Source organism: Bidens hawaiensis, unplaced genomic scaffold (assembly GCF_021521415.1).
Source record: "Bidens hawaiensis isolate Kalapana, Puna unplaced genomic scaffold, B.hawaiensis_p1.1 tig00003506_1, whole genome shotgun sequence".
Taxonomy (NCBI): Eukaryota; Viridiplantae; Streptophyta; class Magnoliopsida; order Asterales; family Asteraceae; genus Bidens; species Bidens hawaiensis.
Window position 1 is genome coordinate 1,466,189 of NW_027491197.1, and position 16,128 is coordinate 1,482,316.

Here is a 16,128-nt window from a genome sequence, read left to right on the forward strand (position 1 = left end):
GAAATAAGTAACTTGAAGGATAGTTTGTGATAAAACGGGGGAAGGGTAAGTTCAACGGGCAAGACCTAGATAAAAAAAGGGTCTTGAGTTAGTAGATGGTTTTGAAAAAGTAAAATAACTTGACAAGTAACATAAATAATTAAAGTTGGAAGGATAAAATGTAAATACATACGGTATTAAAGTAATGGTTTTAGAAAAGTAAGTTTACTCGAAGTCGGGTCTTGGTATTCTATTCATTAGTTTTTACTTAACCTTTGTTAAGTAAATATTTGGGTATAATTGCAAAGTTAAATAGATACCAAAATGAGATTTTGCGAGTGTTCGGATTTGTTGGTTCGAGTCTTGATAATTGGTCAAGCTCGAAGCCGAGATTCCAAAGTGTTATGAGATAACTCAATGAAATCAAAAGAAGCTTAACCAAGTGTGTAGTTCTATTGAGAAGAACTTCGACGTCCGTTAAGCGAGTGTTTGGTTTTGTCGGTTCAAACTTGTTATAAGATCAAGTTAGATCCAACATACCAAGTGTTTTGAGAAAGTAGTTAAAATTAGTTTATAATATAGTTTTAGAGAAAATATGAGATTTGGTGGCCAAAATACACTAGTGTGTCTTAAGCGAGTGAACTCGGTTTAGTTCTGTCTTGGTTCGGTCCTTGACTCGGAATAAGACCGAGGATGGTTGCCACATACCCAATACTAGGGCTGTAAGCGAACCGGACGTCCGGCGGACGTTCGGGCGTCCGTTCGGCAAGAAGTTCGTTTATGTTCGTCCGTTTAATAAACGAACCGGACATGGACACAAAAATTTCGTTCGGTAAGCTTAACGGACGAACACGGACAAGAGCCAAGTCCGTTCGATAGTGTTCGTGAACGTCCGGTAACGTTCGTCCGATTACGTCCGGTAATGTCCGTCAGGTATCGTTAGTGTTTATATCTATCCAGTATTGTAATTTAACTGCAGAATTTCTAGTGTTATTAATAACACTTTTATATTACTACACATGTTTGATGTCTCTTATATTATAGTGATCCACTTTATGTTAATATATTAAGTGTTAAGTATATTTGGATGTTATATGGTGTAATTCCTAATTTGTATGTGAAGTTGTTTAGATATATGCTTGGTGTCAATATGTAACCGTTTATATTTATCCATTAGTGTTCGTTGTCCATTAATGTTCACATGTATGTTTGTCTATTAATGTCCATTAGTGTCCGTTTGTCCATTATTGTCCGTTAACGTCCGTTTAAATTATTAACGGATGGACATGGACGGACACGGACAAACTCAATTTCTTAATGGACGGACACGGACATGAATTTTTGTTCGGTAGAGTGTTCGTGAACCGTCCGTTTGTCCGTCAAAAGCTTAACGGACGGACACGGACACGGACATGCTCTCGTCCGGTTCGGTCCGGTCCGTGTACACCCCTACCCAATACCATAGAACTTTATTAAAATAACTTATAAATGATAATACTCAAGTTTACATACAACATGTTAAAATAAAGTGTTTGAACAAGAGTTCGGTTTCGGTTCGGTCCTTGACTCGGAATAAAACCGATGATGGTTGCCACATATCCAATACCATAGAACTCATTAAAATAAACTTAAAAATAATAATACTCAAGTCTTACATACATTATGTTAACAATAAAGTATTAAAACAAAAGTTCGATTTTAGTTTGGCTCTTGACTCGGGATGAAACCGAGAATGGTGGCCACATACCCAATATCATTGAACTATTAAAAATGATTTGGAAACTAAAAGTAAGTAAGGACTAAACATATCAATAAGCATAAACAAAATTAAAGCATAATTTAAAGTGTTTATCAAGGACTATAAAAGTCCTCCATGAAGCCTTGCCTTGTAGCTCGACACTTCAACCGACCGTGACCGGAAAAGTGAAAGCCGAAGGAAACAAGGGGTGTATATTATATATATGTTGCAACATCAAGCTTTAATTACCAAGAATTAGTTAGAAACAAAGATTAGTATTAGTTTGACCTTGAAGAGTTGTAAGGCCCTGGTCCCGGTGCCCTACTCTGGTGTTGGATTTACTCATAAACATAGTTCTAAATATAAGAGTTAATTAAAACTTTCATGGAATAAATAAAACTTCAAACATTCATTACAATCATTCGATACTTGTCTTAAAGACAGAACATAAATAGTTTAGTTAAAACATCATGACAAAACTTCTTTGGATGACAGTCCCTTCAATCCTGCCATGTGTCCTTCTCTCAAGCTAACTGCTTCAATCTATTTACTTGCATGCATACTAAAAGTCAGCTATGCTGAGTGAGTTCTAGTTAATACAGGTAACATACAATACATCCATATACTTACTTATATACGCATCCGAAGATACATATAACATACTTAGCTTTTTTACCTTTCTTCGTACTTTCATACTTTCATTCATACATACATATATACATACATTTCGTCCTATAACCTTCGTAGATATTATTAGGGTCTGTTTCCTACATTCGCAGATATTATTTGGGTCTGTTCCCTACATTCGTAGATATTATTAGGGTCTGTTCCCTTCATTCGCAGATATTATTAGGGTCTGTTCCCTACCTTCATTCTACTATACTTTCATACTAACATTCATACAATTTCGCACATACCCTGCTTCATCGTTCATGCATACACAATTATATATATTCTAACACTTACTATCCTTGTCGATACGTGCAATATCCGAAGATCGTTCACGTACCGACAAGCTTTCATTCATATTCACATTATATCTATCACATATATCATCCATGCATACACATACCACTCAAAGTAAGTGTATTAATTAATCACATTGAGTATGCACACAGCCCTGAAAACATAACAAGGAAGTGGGGCTAGAAACTCACCTTAACTCGGTTACGTTCACCGTTAATGGTTATTCATTTCTTTAGTTGTGCGCGACTAACTGTATAACAATTACACATATCAAATAACTATCACTACCCATATCGTGTTTCTAGTTTAATTATAACCCTCAATGAATGGGGGTCCGGGGGCAGCGCCCCTGGCAGCGGGGTTCTAGGGGCGGCAGCCCCTAGCAGGGTCCAAGGGGCAGAGCCCCCGGCTGGGGTCGAGCTGCCAGGTCAGTTTGGAAAATTTTTATTTTCATTAACTGTCTTAACACAATTTTCATTAGAATTCTTAATTTATTATTTATTTCTAACTCATTAATCCTTTAAGGTATCTTTCATCAATTAATAAAGTCCAAGGTCTTCTATGTAATTAAACCATTCTTTCTAAGTCCAGGGACCTTTCTGTAATTCTTTCAAATCTTGATTCGTACATGTTTAATTAAACATATCAATTGCATATGTTCAAACATATCAATCTTGATTTAAACATAATGGCGTAGTGACGTGTGTGAATATATATATAAAAATTTAAGTAAAAGTTCCACACAAATCGGGTTTTAAAATAGGTTTTCACCTACAACTAAACCACACACGAAAGGCAAGTGTACCTATCATTTGTAATAAAGTGTCGGTAAGAACCGAGTATCAATCCACGGACACGGCAACTTTCTAGTACTAAATCTTTGTAAATGACCAACCAAACAAATAAATCTTGATTTGAATATTTAACTAATTAAACTAGCATATAATGAAAACAAAGCAAGTAAAAATACAATAAAAACAATCAATTCAACAAACTACCTAGACAAGAATCTACTCTACTAACATGACAAAATAGCAATGATATGGCAAGACATCATGAATCTAAACGTAAATACTAGATTTCAATAAAACAACCTAATACTAGCAAATAATCATCATGATGGGTCTTCAATCAAGAGTTAAACATAGACTAGCTTGTTTGTCAAAACAACAAAGTCTCATAATCAAAGGACAACTAGCATGAACAACATTCTAACCACCTAAGATTACACTAAAGTAGCCAAATTTATGAAATTAATATAAACTTATGAAACTTTAACTAGCAAGTCATCACCAAGTCAAGACAACACTCATCAATTTTCCAATATTAAGTGTAGGGTTTCATACTCATCAATAATTATATAACCAAGTTAATTTTTACTAGTAATTCCTAACTTAGTAATGTAAACAAAGATTTCATGAACATTCAAAGTTTACAAAAAAACATCTAGAACATAGTTTTCCAACATGAATGCCTAAACATTTGCAAAACTAAAAAGGTTATGTAACATAACAAGCATGAACACCATCAATATCAACTTATAAATTCAACCATATTCTTGAAAGAAAACCACTTTACCAAAATCATGCATAGATAATATATCACATTAATAAGAGTTTCAACATTGTCTAGATAGCAAAAGTAATTAGCCCATAAGGCTTAATACAACTACAATCAAACTAGAAATAAGCTTACAAAACGTGTTCAAGAAAAGAGGAATGCAAACTAAGATCAAGCAAGGATTGAAGGATGGAATGATGAATCTTGTGTTGGTGGAAGCCTCCAAGAATCCCCTAAAAATGCCGCACTTGGTTGAGAGATAATCCCCAAGACTCCACCCATCAAAATGAAGTGAAAATAGGTGTTTATAAGCTTCTGGACAAATTGCATAGTCATGCACAAAAAGTGCATGGTCGTGCACTATTTTGGGTAAGTCAAGCTTTCACTTTCGGATGCTCAGAGTTGAGTTGCAGGTTCCATAGAGGTGCACGGTCATGCATACAAAGTGCATGGTCGTCCATTATCGGCACTAGTGTCACACCCTCAAAATCCACTAACGGAGTTTTACCGTCAGAGGGTGTGAACTAACAGGATCGGAATCATCAGTTATAATCAAACCATAAAATAAAGTTTCAAAACCATGAAAACGTTTACGAGTAATTAAATGCGGAAGCGTAAAAACCTTTAACCAAAAGTTGCGTCACGCAGGACGACTTAAAACCCAATGATCACAGTTTAAAATAAGTTTGCATAATTAAGAGTGTTTCAAGCAATGCATGTTCCTAAACCACGCGCCCGCCTCGGCTACCTGAGAATAACATACTAAAAGTGTCAACACAAGGTTAGTGAGTTCACAAGTTTGAATAAAAATAAAGCGATTTGCGTTTGCGTTCAACGTGTTGCGTTAAGCGTTTTGCGTTACAGCGTTTTGCGTTACAGCGTTTTGCGTTATAGCGTTTTGCGTTACAGCGTTTTGCGTTACCAGATAGTGTTATGTCAATTATATATCTATAGGTAGCTAGCCTATAAAGCAAGTATTACTAAGTGTTCGACACCGAAGCTGACTGTTTATCAAGTGCCTTGTCACCAGGTCATCCAGACCATGGTACGTGTTAGCCAAAATTACACCCGCTCGACCTCCAGTCGAGTTTAGCGTTGGGTGGGGTTTGTCAAACCCAGTAGTACTACTCAACAGTGACTCGCTATTCCAAATATTAACCGGTTCGATGTGTAGGACTTCAATTGTTTCGTTTGCCACTTAGCCTTTACAAGTGATATATAATTTACTAACAAAATCTTAAATGCGTTTTTCGGAGTATGTTATCTCCCCCAAGTGAAAAGCGTTTAAAACAGTTTAAAAGGGGTAAGTGAAACTCACTGTTTGCGAAGAATTTCCCAAATTAAATCACCAAGATGCGCGTTACAGAAAAACTCTCTCTAGCGTTCTAAAACAACAAAGAGATTTTTCTAAGTGTCGGAATATTATCGAGTCTCTAGACCCGGCACATAATACCTATGCACATAACATGTTTCGTGTTTCGTTTGTGAATCGTGTATGACTTTAACAAGTGTATTTGTGACACATTACATGTGTAAGCAATCATATACGTGTCATGTATTCATAAAGTACATCACTAGCAATTATTCCCCGTAAGGGCATTTTGGTCAAATCATGACAATTAACTAGCCATTATTCCCCATAAGGGCAATTTGGTCAAATTATGACAATCAATTAGCAGTTATTCCCCGCAAGGGCATTTTAGTCAAAATACGACAATTATCTTGCAATTATTCCCCTCAAGGGCAATTTGGTCAAAACACGATAATAAATTAGCAAGTATCATATTTCATGCATTTTCACAAAACTCAGCAGCTAGTTTCACCGAGACAGAAATTCTACTTAAAAGATTGTACTATTCCACCGATCATAACATCTCAATTAATTTACCAAAAATCATCACAGAAGCATATATTTCTTAGGTTTCTAGAACATATTTTATTATATTTTTATTCCACATAGTTTTCTCACAATCATCAAATCATTACAGCAAACTCATAACAGTCAAATTCATGCGCAATAGAATGTTATTTGCAATTCCCGTTAAATGAAAAATCCAATTAATGCAAGACCACTTGGGTTAGGTTCCTAACTCAATGAGTCAACTTTCAGAAGTGGAACCAACCCAATTGGTTTCGTAGTTCATGAGATATAACATTTACAAAACAACCTAACAGCAGGTCTAACAGCTCAGCTTTGCACAATGTTTTTGTAAAATCATAAAAGTTAACCTTTACTTGTACAAAAATTACAAATTTATACTCTATAGAAACTAGACTCAACCTAGTTTACTGTAGTACCAATAATCTCAACCAATTTTCATATTTACACTTCGTTACAGTCACTTAAACATCAAATACACATTCTGTCCAGAAACTGTTTGCATCCAAACTCAACATATTAACAACCTATGAACTATCATGCATTCATATAACACTCTAGACTCCATAAACACCATCCATGCACATCAATTACACATTACATACATGATTAGGGTTTTTGTTTGAACTCAAATCAAAGACACAACAATTAACGTGTAACAATATAAATTCTAGTTATCAAATCATTACTCAATCAACAACAATCATATTAGTTACATGCACACATGAAAACGGCAGCTAGGGTTTGTAGTTAACCCATTAAACATCAAAATCAAGTAATAAGGATGCATAGGATAATCGATTATACCTTCCTAGCACCTAATTCTTCAATCAAACACTTGATTTCTTGGTTGTATGTGTGTGTATAGTGGACGGCAGCCAAGGAGAGCCAAGGGAGTGGGCTGATCCGTTTTGGTGTGGGGAAGAATAATAATAAGTTAGGGTTTTATTATTAGTATTATTTATAATAATCTATGTTACACTTTGGCCCCTCCACTTCTAAGTATTACTTTTCCTAGCTTAAACTAACTTGTTTACATCTTGAGTTAACGTTTATAACCATGTTATCACATAACACATAAGTCTAACACATAATTATCACATAATTACTGTTTTGACGTTTTTCGTTTATTCATCAATCGTTTGCGTCAACTCGTTTGCGTCAACTCGTTTGCGTTTCGGTGCAAATCCCGAAAGACTACACATGTAGTAAGTGTTAAGCGTCATTTAAACCCTAGTTTAAATGTAATTAAGTGTGCGTTATAGATTCAATGATCTTAAGTTTGAATTGACGGAGTTGAGTTAACGGAGTTAACCTGAAATTGACGATTGTCACATCATTCCCATGTTAAAGAATTTTCGTCCCGAAAATTTGAGTCAAGTCGTGATGAGTGTCTGAAAAAGTAAGAAAAATTTCAGTTTGTCATATCATCCCCTAGTAGAAAGAAATTTCGTCCCGAAATTTAATTCATACCTCCGGTGATGTCTGACGGTTTGCCGGGTTTCGCGGTTTTCTGTGTTTGGTTAGCCCTTCAAAAAAGTGAGGATACTTTTTCATCATTTGATCCTCGCGTTCCCACGTGAACTCCGGTCCACGTCTCGAGTTCCAACGAACTTTAACGATTGGAATTTTGCTGTGCTTGACCGTTTTGGTTTCCCAATCCAAAACCTCGACTGGTTCCTCAATGAAACGTAACTGTTCATCAACTTGCAGTTCCTCCAAAGGAACTACTTGGGTTTCATCGGACAGGCATTTCTTCAAATTGGACACGTGGAATACATTGTGTACGCCACTGAGTTCCGTTGGCAGGTCCAGTCGGTACGCCACCGTACCAATGCGCTCAGTTATCCGGTACGGACCAACATACCGTGGGTTGAGTTTGTTTCGCTTACCAAAGCGAACCACACCTTTCCAAGGTGAGACTTTGAGTAACACTCGATCGTTCACTTGAAATTCAAGAGGTTTTCGGCGCTTGTCGGCGTAACTCTTTTGGCGATCTCGTGCTGCTGCCATGCGATTTCGGATTTGCACAATCTTTTCCGAAGTTTCGTGTACCAGTTCTGGACCAGTGATTTGGCTGTCACCCACCTCTGCCCAGCAGAGTGGTGATCGACACTTCCGTCCGTACAGCGCTTCAAACGGCGCTGCCTTAATACTTGCGTGGTAGCTGTTATTATACGAAAACTCTACCAAAGGTAAGTGAGGTTCCCAACTTTTTCCGAAATCCAATACGCATGCACGCAACATATCTTCCAGGGTCTGAGTAGTTCGTTCGCTTTGCCCATCCGTCTGAGGATGGTATGCTGTGCTCATATCGAGACGGGTGCCTAGTGCGCTTTGCAGCGACTTCCAAAAGTGCGAAGTGAAACGAGAATCTCGATCAGAAATGATTGAGACAGGCACTCCGTGTCTAGACACTACTTCCTTCATGTAAACACGAGTCAGTCTTTCCATTTTGTCTGTTTCTTTAATCGCTAGGAAGTGTGCCGACTTAGTCAACCGGTCAACGATCACCCAGATGGTATCGCATCCCGTCGGTGTCTTAGGTAAACCCGTGATAAAATCCATTGAGATGTGTTCCCATTTCCACATTGGGAGTTCCGGTTTTTGCAGTAGTCCAGATGGTTTCTGGTATTCTATCTTGACTCTGGCACAAGTCAAGCATTTGCTCACGTAGGTGGCAATGTCGGCTTTCATGTTCGGCCACCAGTAAAGTGCCTTTAAATCATGGTACATTTTATCTGAGCCAGGGTGGATAGAATATCGGGACTTGTGAGCTTCGTCCATCACTAGAGTTCTCAACTCTCCGTATCGTGGAACCCAAATCCGGTTCTCAAAATATCGGACCCCGTCAGATCTGGTTTCAAGTGGCTTGTTCATGCCCCGCATGATTTCCGATGGAAGATTATCATCTTTCAAAGCTTCGTGTTGCGCCTCGCGAATCTGGTCGGGTAAGTTGGCATGAATCGTGAGTTGCAATGCTCGCACTCGTCTGGGTTTATCTGTTTCTTTTCTGCTGAGGGCGTCGGCCACTACATTGGCCTTGCCAGGGTGGTACTTGATGGCACAATCGTAATCCTTAAGCAGCTCGACCCAACGACGCTGTCGCATGTTCAGCTCCTTTTGATCGTAGATATGTTGGAGGCTCCTATGGTCGGTGTAAATGGTAAACTTGGTACCGTACAAGTAATGCCTCCATATCTTAAGAGCAAACACCACAGCTCCGAGTTCCAAATCATGGGTCGTGTAGTTCTTCTCGTGAACCCGTAGTTGTCGAGAGGCGTAGGCTATAACCTTCTCGAGTTGAATCAGCACACAACCGAGACCTTGTATAGATGCGTCACAGTGTACCTCAAAATTTTCCGTTCCCTCGGGGAGGGCTAGAATAGGGGCACTGCAGAGTTTGGTTTTCAACAGTTGAAAAACGGATTCTTGCGCGTCACCCCAATTGTACTTAGTACCCTTGTGAGTCAAAGCGGTGAGGGGTTGAGCAATCTTTGAAAATCCCTCGATGAAATGTCGGTAGTAGCCGGCCAGTCCTAGGAATTGCCGCACCTCAGTCGGAGTCTTAGGTGCTTCCCAGTTTTTGATGGCCTCTACCTTACCGGGATCGACATGTATACCATTCTCGTTGATCACATGTCCTAAAAAGTGAACCTCGCGAAGCCAAAATTCACATTTCGAGAGTTTAGCATACAATTGTTCCTTCTTCAATAATTCCAGAATTACCCTTAAGTGTTCTTCATGGTCAGCCTCGTTCTTGGAGTAGACGAGAATATCATCGATGAAAATAATCACAAACTTGTCGAGATACGCCTTGCATACTCGATTCATGAGGTCCATAAATACGGCTGGTGCGTTGGTTAGTCCGAAAGGCATAACCGAAAACTCGTAGTGACCATACCGTGTTCTGAAAGCCGTCCTTGAGATATCTTCTTCGCGCACTCTCAGTTGGTGGTAACCAGATCGCAGATCGATCTTTGCGTAGTAACTCGATCCTTGAAGCTGGTCAAACAAATCATCAATTCGGGGTAAAGGATAACGGTTCTTGACCGTCACCTTGTTCAACTCCCGGTAGTCGATACACATGCGGAAAGTCCCGTCCTTCTTTCTGACAAATAAGACAGGGGCTCCCCATGGCGATGAGCTAGGTCGGATAAAACCCTTATCCAACAAATCTTGCAACTGAGTGGACAACTCCTGAAGTTCCGCCGGTGCGAGCCGATACGGGGCTCGTGCTATGGGTGCTGCACCGGGTGTCAACTCGATTTGGAATTCGACTTGACGAATAGGAGGGAGTCCGGGCAAATCCTCCGGGAAAACTTCCGGAAAATCTCGCACAACCGGTATATCTTCAATTCGTTTCTCCTCCGCGGGTTTCTCAACGATCTGCGCCAAAATTGCCGGATGACCCTTTCGTAGGTACTTCTGCGCCTTCATGAGGGTAATGACGCTGGTGGTCATGCCGCTTCTCTCGCCTCAGACCGAAATGATCTCGCCGGAAGGGGTAGTAATATGGACTATCTTGTTGTGACATATGATCTCCGCTCGGTTCTCGGATAACCAGTCCATGCCGACCACGACATCGAAACTACTAAGCGTAAAAGGAATAAGGTCGATATTAAAGACATGACCTGACAGTTTTAACTTACATCCCGCAAGTACATGAGTCGTTACTATAGTCTTACCGTCAGCTAATTCAACAGGAAACTTAGCATCTAACGGAGTTGGAGTTAAGTCTAAGAGTTGACTAAAGGCTTTCGACACAAAACTCCTATCAGGTCCAGTGTCAAACAATACAGAAGCAAAACAATCGTTCACAGGGAACTTACCAGTCACCACGTACGGATCATTCCGGGCTTGACCCGACCCAATTACAAACGCTCTTCCTTTGCCATTGCTTCCACCACTACTGCCATTTCCATCACCCCCGTTGTTGTCGTTCTGTTTCAGCTTGGGACAATCTTTCCTGAAATGACCTTCCTGCCCACATTCGAAACATCCCTTCGTCGTCATAGGTGGTTTAGGAGCACCCTTTTCTGCAAGGTCTCCTCTACATTCCTTTGCCTGGTGACCCATCTTTCCGCATCTCTGACACTTGACACGGTCACACTGGCCAACATGATGATAGTTGCACCTATTGCACTTCGGATATTTCCCAGCATATCCGCTCGAACCCTGCCCGCTACCGTTGTTATTGTTGTTGTGACTCTGATTGTTAAAGCTCCGAGTGAATTCGGGCTTACGGTAATGTTGTTGCGGTGGGAGATTCGAGAACGAGGATCTAGTGTTGTCAAACTTCCTCTTGCCGCTACTCGGGTTGCTGTTGCTGTTGTTGTCATTACTCGGGTTTTCACGGGCTTTAGTGGTTGAACCCCTAGGTGGTAACGCACCTTGGGTCACAGCCTGATCCGTCAGTTTGTGAGCTAAACGGATCGCTTGTTGTATCGTGGCTGGTCTGGAAGACGTCACCATGCCCTGAATCTGGTGTGCTAACCCATCAATGTACATTTCGATCCTCTTGCTCGGCGGATCCACCATCCGCGGACACATCACAGCCAACTCGTGAGAACGGGTAGTGTAGGCTTCGATTTCCGAACCCACCATCTTTAATGACCAAAACTCTGACTCTAACTTCGAAATCTCCTCTCTTGGACAGTACTCCTCTCGCATCATGTTCTTGAACTCCTCCCAGTTCATCGCGTTAGCCAGTTCCAATCCAAGGATCTGCACATTCGAATTCCACCAAGTGAGGGCAGAATCCTCAAGTGTTCCAGCAGCGAATTTGACCCTACTGGCAGAGGGACAATTACACATCTCAAACGCCGACTCGGCCTTCTCAGCCCAACGCAGGAAGCCTATAGCTCCCTCAGTGCCCTTAAACGTACTGGGCTTGCAGTCAAGGTAATTATTGAAGGTACACGTTCCACTTGGACCTCCAGCTTGATTCTGAACGTGTGCGGCTAAAGCGGCCGCTGCATGGTCGTTCAGCAGAGTTTGGAGTTCAGCTGCAGTCAAGTTGATGCTACCACGTCCGTGACCAGCGTTTCTTCCTGCCATCTAGGTGTTATCATCACTAGATGTCATCATCTGAGGACACCTCTGAGTGTGCCTCCTCCTCAGCCGGTTCTTCCTCCGGTTCCTCTTTGGGTTCCTCCTCGGGATCTTCTTCAGGTTCGGCTTCAGGCTCCGCCTCAGGCTCGGCCTCAGGCTCTGCCTCAGGTTCGGCTGCGTTCTGAGCAAGTTGCATTTGTAAGACATCGCAACGCTCTAGAGCTATCTCGGTTCGGGTCCTTGCTACTTAGAGTTGCTCTTGCAAGTCTATCATCTCGGCTTGCATCTTTCTCATAATCTTCATCTGTTGATCACTAGCCTCTTGCATTTCTTTCATTGCCGCTGCCATGCAGGCAATCTCCTCCTTAGTCTCGGTTCCGTCTTTTAACAGTCCGGAAACGTTCGCTCTCGTATAGCGCATGTAACCCACATCACGCTCCAAACATGAAACAACAGCTGCGAGAACTCGCTCTACAGGTTCGGTTATGGATGGTAGGGTGTTGGGATAAGCAGGGTGGTTCCGGTGGGGTAACGGGGGAACTTGTTCGCGATAGACCATACATCTGATCATGTTAGGGTACCAATCCCAGCTAACGTCGTTTTCGTATATGCCAACGGATAGGCGGTACCTCTTCGGTGCGGGAGCTTTGAGTTCTGGGACTACTCGGGGTGGCGATGCGGTAGGTAATTGAGGTTCCTTCCCGTGAGCATGCGTCATTGAATCGGATGATGATGAGGGTGGCGTCGACATTCCTATAGGTAAGCCGTGTATGTGCGCGCGTATGAGTGAAAGAGGTAAAGAGATAAGATTACAAGACTACACAAACCTATGTAGTGCGTATCATTATAACTAATGGGTCGTCGCGGTTATAGTCTAGTATGCATGCAGCTTATAGTTCGCTATAACCAATGGCTCTGATACCAATCTGTCACACCCTCAAAATCCACTAACGGAGTTTTACCGTCAGAGGGTGTGAACTAACAGGATCGGAATCATCAGTTATAATCAAACCATAAAATAAAGTTTCAAAACCATGAAAACGTTTACGAGTAATTAAATGCGGAAGCGTAAAAACCTTTAACCAAAAGTTGCGTCACGCAGGACGACTTAAAACCCAATGATCACAGTTTAAAATAAGTTTGCATAATTAAAAGTGTTTCAAGCAATGCATGTTCCTAAACCGCGCGCCCGCCTCGGCTACCTGAGAATAACATACTAAAAGTGTCAACACAAGGTTGGTGAGTTCACAAGTTTAAATAAAAATAAAGCGATTAGCGTTTGCGTTCAGCGTGTTGCGTTAAGCGTTTTGCATTACAGCATTTTGCGTTACAGCGTTTTGCGTTACCAGATAGTGTTATGTCAATTATATATCTATAGGTAGCTAGCCTATAAAGCAAGTATTACTAAGTGTTCGACACCGAAGCTGACTGTTTATCAAGTGCCTTGTCACCAGGTCATCCAGACCATGGTACGTGTTAGCCAAAATTACACCCGCTCGACCTCCAGTTCGAGTTTAGCGTTGGGTGGGGTTTGTCAAACCCAGTAGTACTACTCAACAGTGACTCGCTATTCCAAATATTAACCAGTTCGATGTGTAGGACTTCAATTGTTTCGTTTGCCACTTAGCCTTTACAAGTGATATATAATTTACTAACAAAATCTTAAATGCGTTTTTCGGAGTATGTTATCTCCCCCAAGTGAAAAGCGTTTAAAACAGTTTAAAAGGGGTAAGTGAAACTCACTGTTTGCGAAGAATTTCCTAAATTAAATCACCAAGATGCGCGTTACAGAAAAACTCTCTCTAGCGTTCTAAAACAACAAAGAGATTTTTCTAAGTGTCGGAATATTATCGAGTCTCTAGACTCGGCACATAATACCTATGCACATAACATGTTTCGTGTTTCGTTTGTGAATCGTGTGTGACTTTAACAAGTGTATTTGTGACACATTACATGTGTAAGCAATCATATACGTGTCATGTATTCATAAAGTACATCACTAGCAATTATTCCCCGTAAGAGCATTTTGGTCAAATCATGACAATTAACTAGCCATTATTCCCCATAAGGGCAATTTGGTCAAATTATGACAATCAATTAGCAGTTATTCCCCGCAAGGGAATTTTAGTCAAAACACGACAATTATCTTGCAATCATTCCCCTCAAGGGCAATTTGGTCAAAACACGATAATAAATTAGCAAGTATCATATTTCATGCATTTTCACAAAACTCAGCAGCTAGTTTCATCGAGACAGAAATTCTACTTAAAAGATTGTACTATTCCACCGATCATAGCATCTCAATTAATTTACCAAAAATCATCACAGAAGCATATATGTCTTAGGTTTCAGAACATATTTTATTATATTTTTATTCCACATAGTTTTCTCACAATCATCAAATCATTACAGCAAACTCATAACAGTCAATTCATGCGCAACAGAATGTTATTTGCAATTCCCGTTAAACGAAAAATCCAATAAATGCAAGACCACTTGGGTTAGGTTCCTAACTCAATGAGTCAACTTCCAGAAGTGGAACCAACCCAATTGGTCTCGTAGTTCATGAGATATAACATTTACAAAACAACCTAACAGCAGGTCTAACAGCTCAGCTTTGCACAATGTTTTTGTAAAATCATAAAAGTTAACCTTTACTTGTCCAAAAATTACAAATTTATACTCTATAGAAACTAAACTCAACCTAGTTTACTTTAATATCAATAATCTCAACCAATTTTTACATTTACACTTCGTTACAGTCACTTAAACATCAAATACACATTCTGTCCAGAAACTGTTTGCATCCAAACTCAACATATTAACAACCTATGAACTATCATGCATTCATATAACACTCTAGACTCCATAAACACCATCCATGCACATCAATTACACATTACATACATGATTAGGGTTTTTGTTTGAACTCAAATCAAAGACACAACAATTAACGTGTAACAATATAAATTCTAGTTATCAAATCATTACTCAATCAACAACAATCATATTAGTTACATGCACACATGAAAACGGCAGCTAGGGTTTGTAGTTAACCCATTAAACATCAAAATCAAGTAATAAGGATGCATAGGATAATCGATTATACCTTCCTAGCACCTAATTCTTCAATCAAACACTTGATTTCTTGGTTGTATGTGTGTGTATAGTGGACGGCAGCCAAGGAGAGCCAAGGGAGTGGGCTGATCGGTTTTGGTGTGGGGAAGAATAATAATAAGTTAGGGTTTTATTATTAGTATTATTTATAATAATCTATGTTACACTTTGGCCCCTCCACTTCTAAGTATTACTTTTCCTAGCTTAAACTAACTTGTTTACATCTTGAGTTAACGTTTATAACCATGTTATCACATAACACATAAGTCTAACACATAATTATCACATAATTACTGTTTTGACGTTTTTCGTTTATTCATCAATCGTTTGCGTCAACTCGTTTGCGTTTCGGTGAAAATCCCGAAAGACTACACATGTAGTAAGTGTTAAGCGTCATTTAAACCCTAGTTTAAATGTAATGAAGTGTGCGTTATAGATTCAATGATCTTAAGTTTGAATTGACGGAGTTGAGTTAACGGAGTTAACCTGAAATTGACGATTGTCACATCTAGCTAGTGCACTTTCAAAGTTGATATGTCTTGTTCTGGGCATCGGATAGCGCACGGGCTCGTGCCCTCGGAAGTGCACGGTGGTGCACAAAAAGTGCATGATGGTGCAGTTTCACTTTTGGCACGATAGCAGATGTGCACGGGTTCTAATAAAGGTGCACCATCATACACATAAAGTGCATGATGGTGCAGTTCCAAAGCATGGTCATGCACTTTCCTAGCATGGTCATGCACTTTGGCATGGTACCAAATATGCCCGGGTTCCAGTAAAGGTGCACCATCATACCCGTAATGTGCATGATGGTGCAGTTTGGTCAGCATGGTCA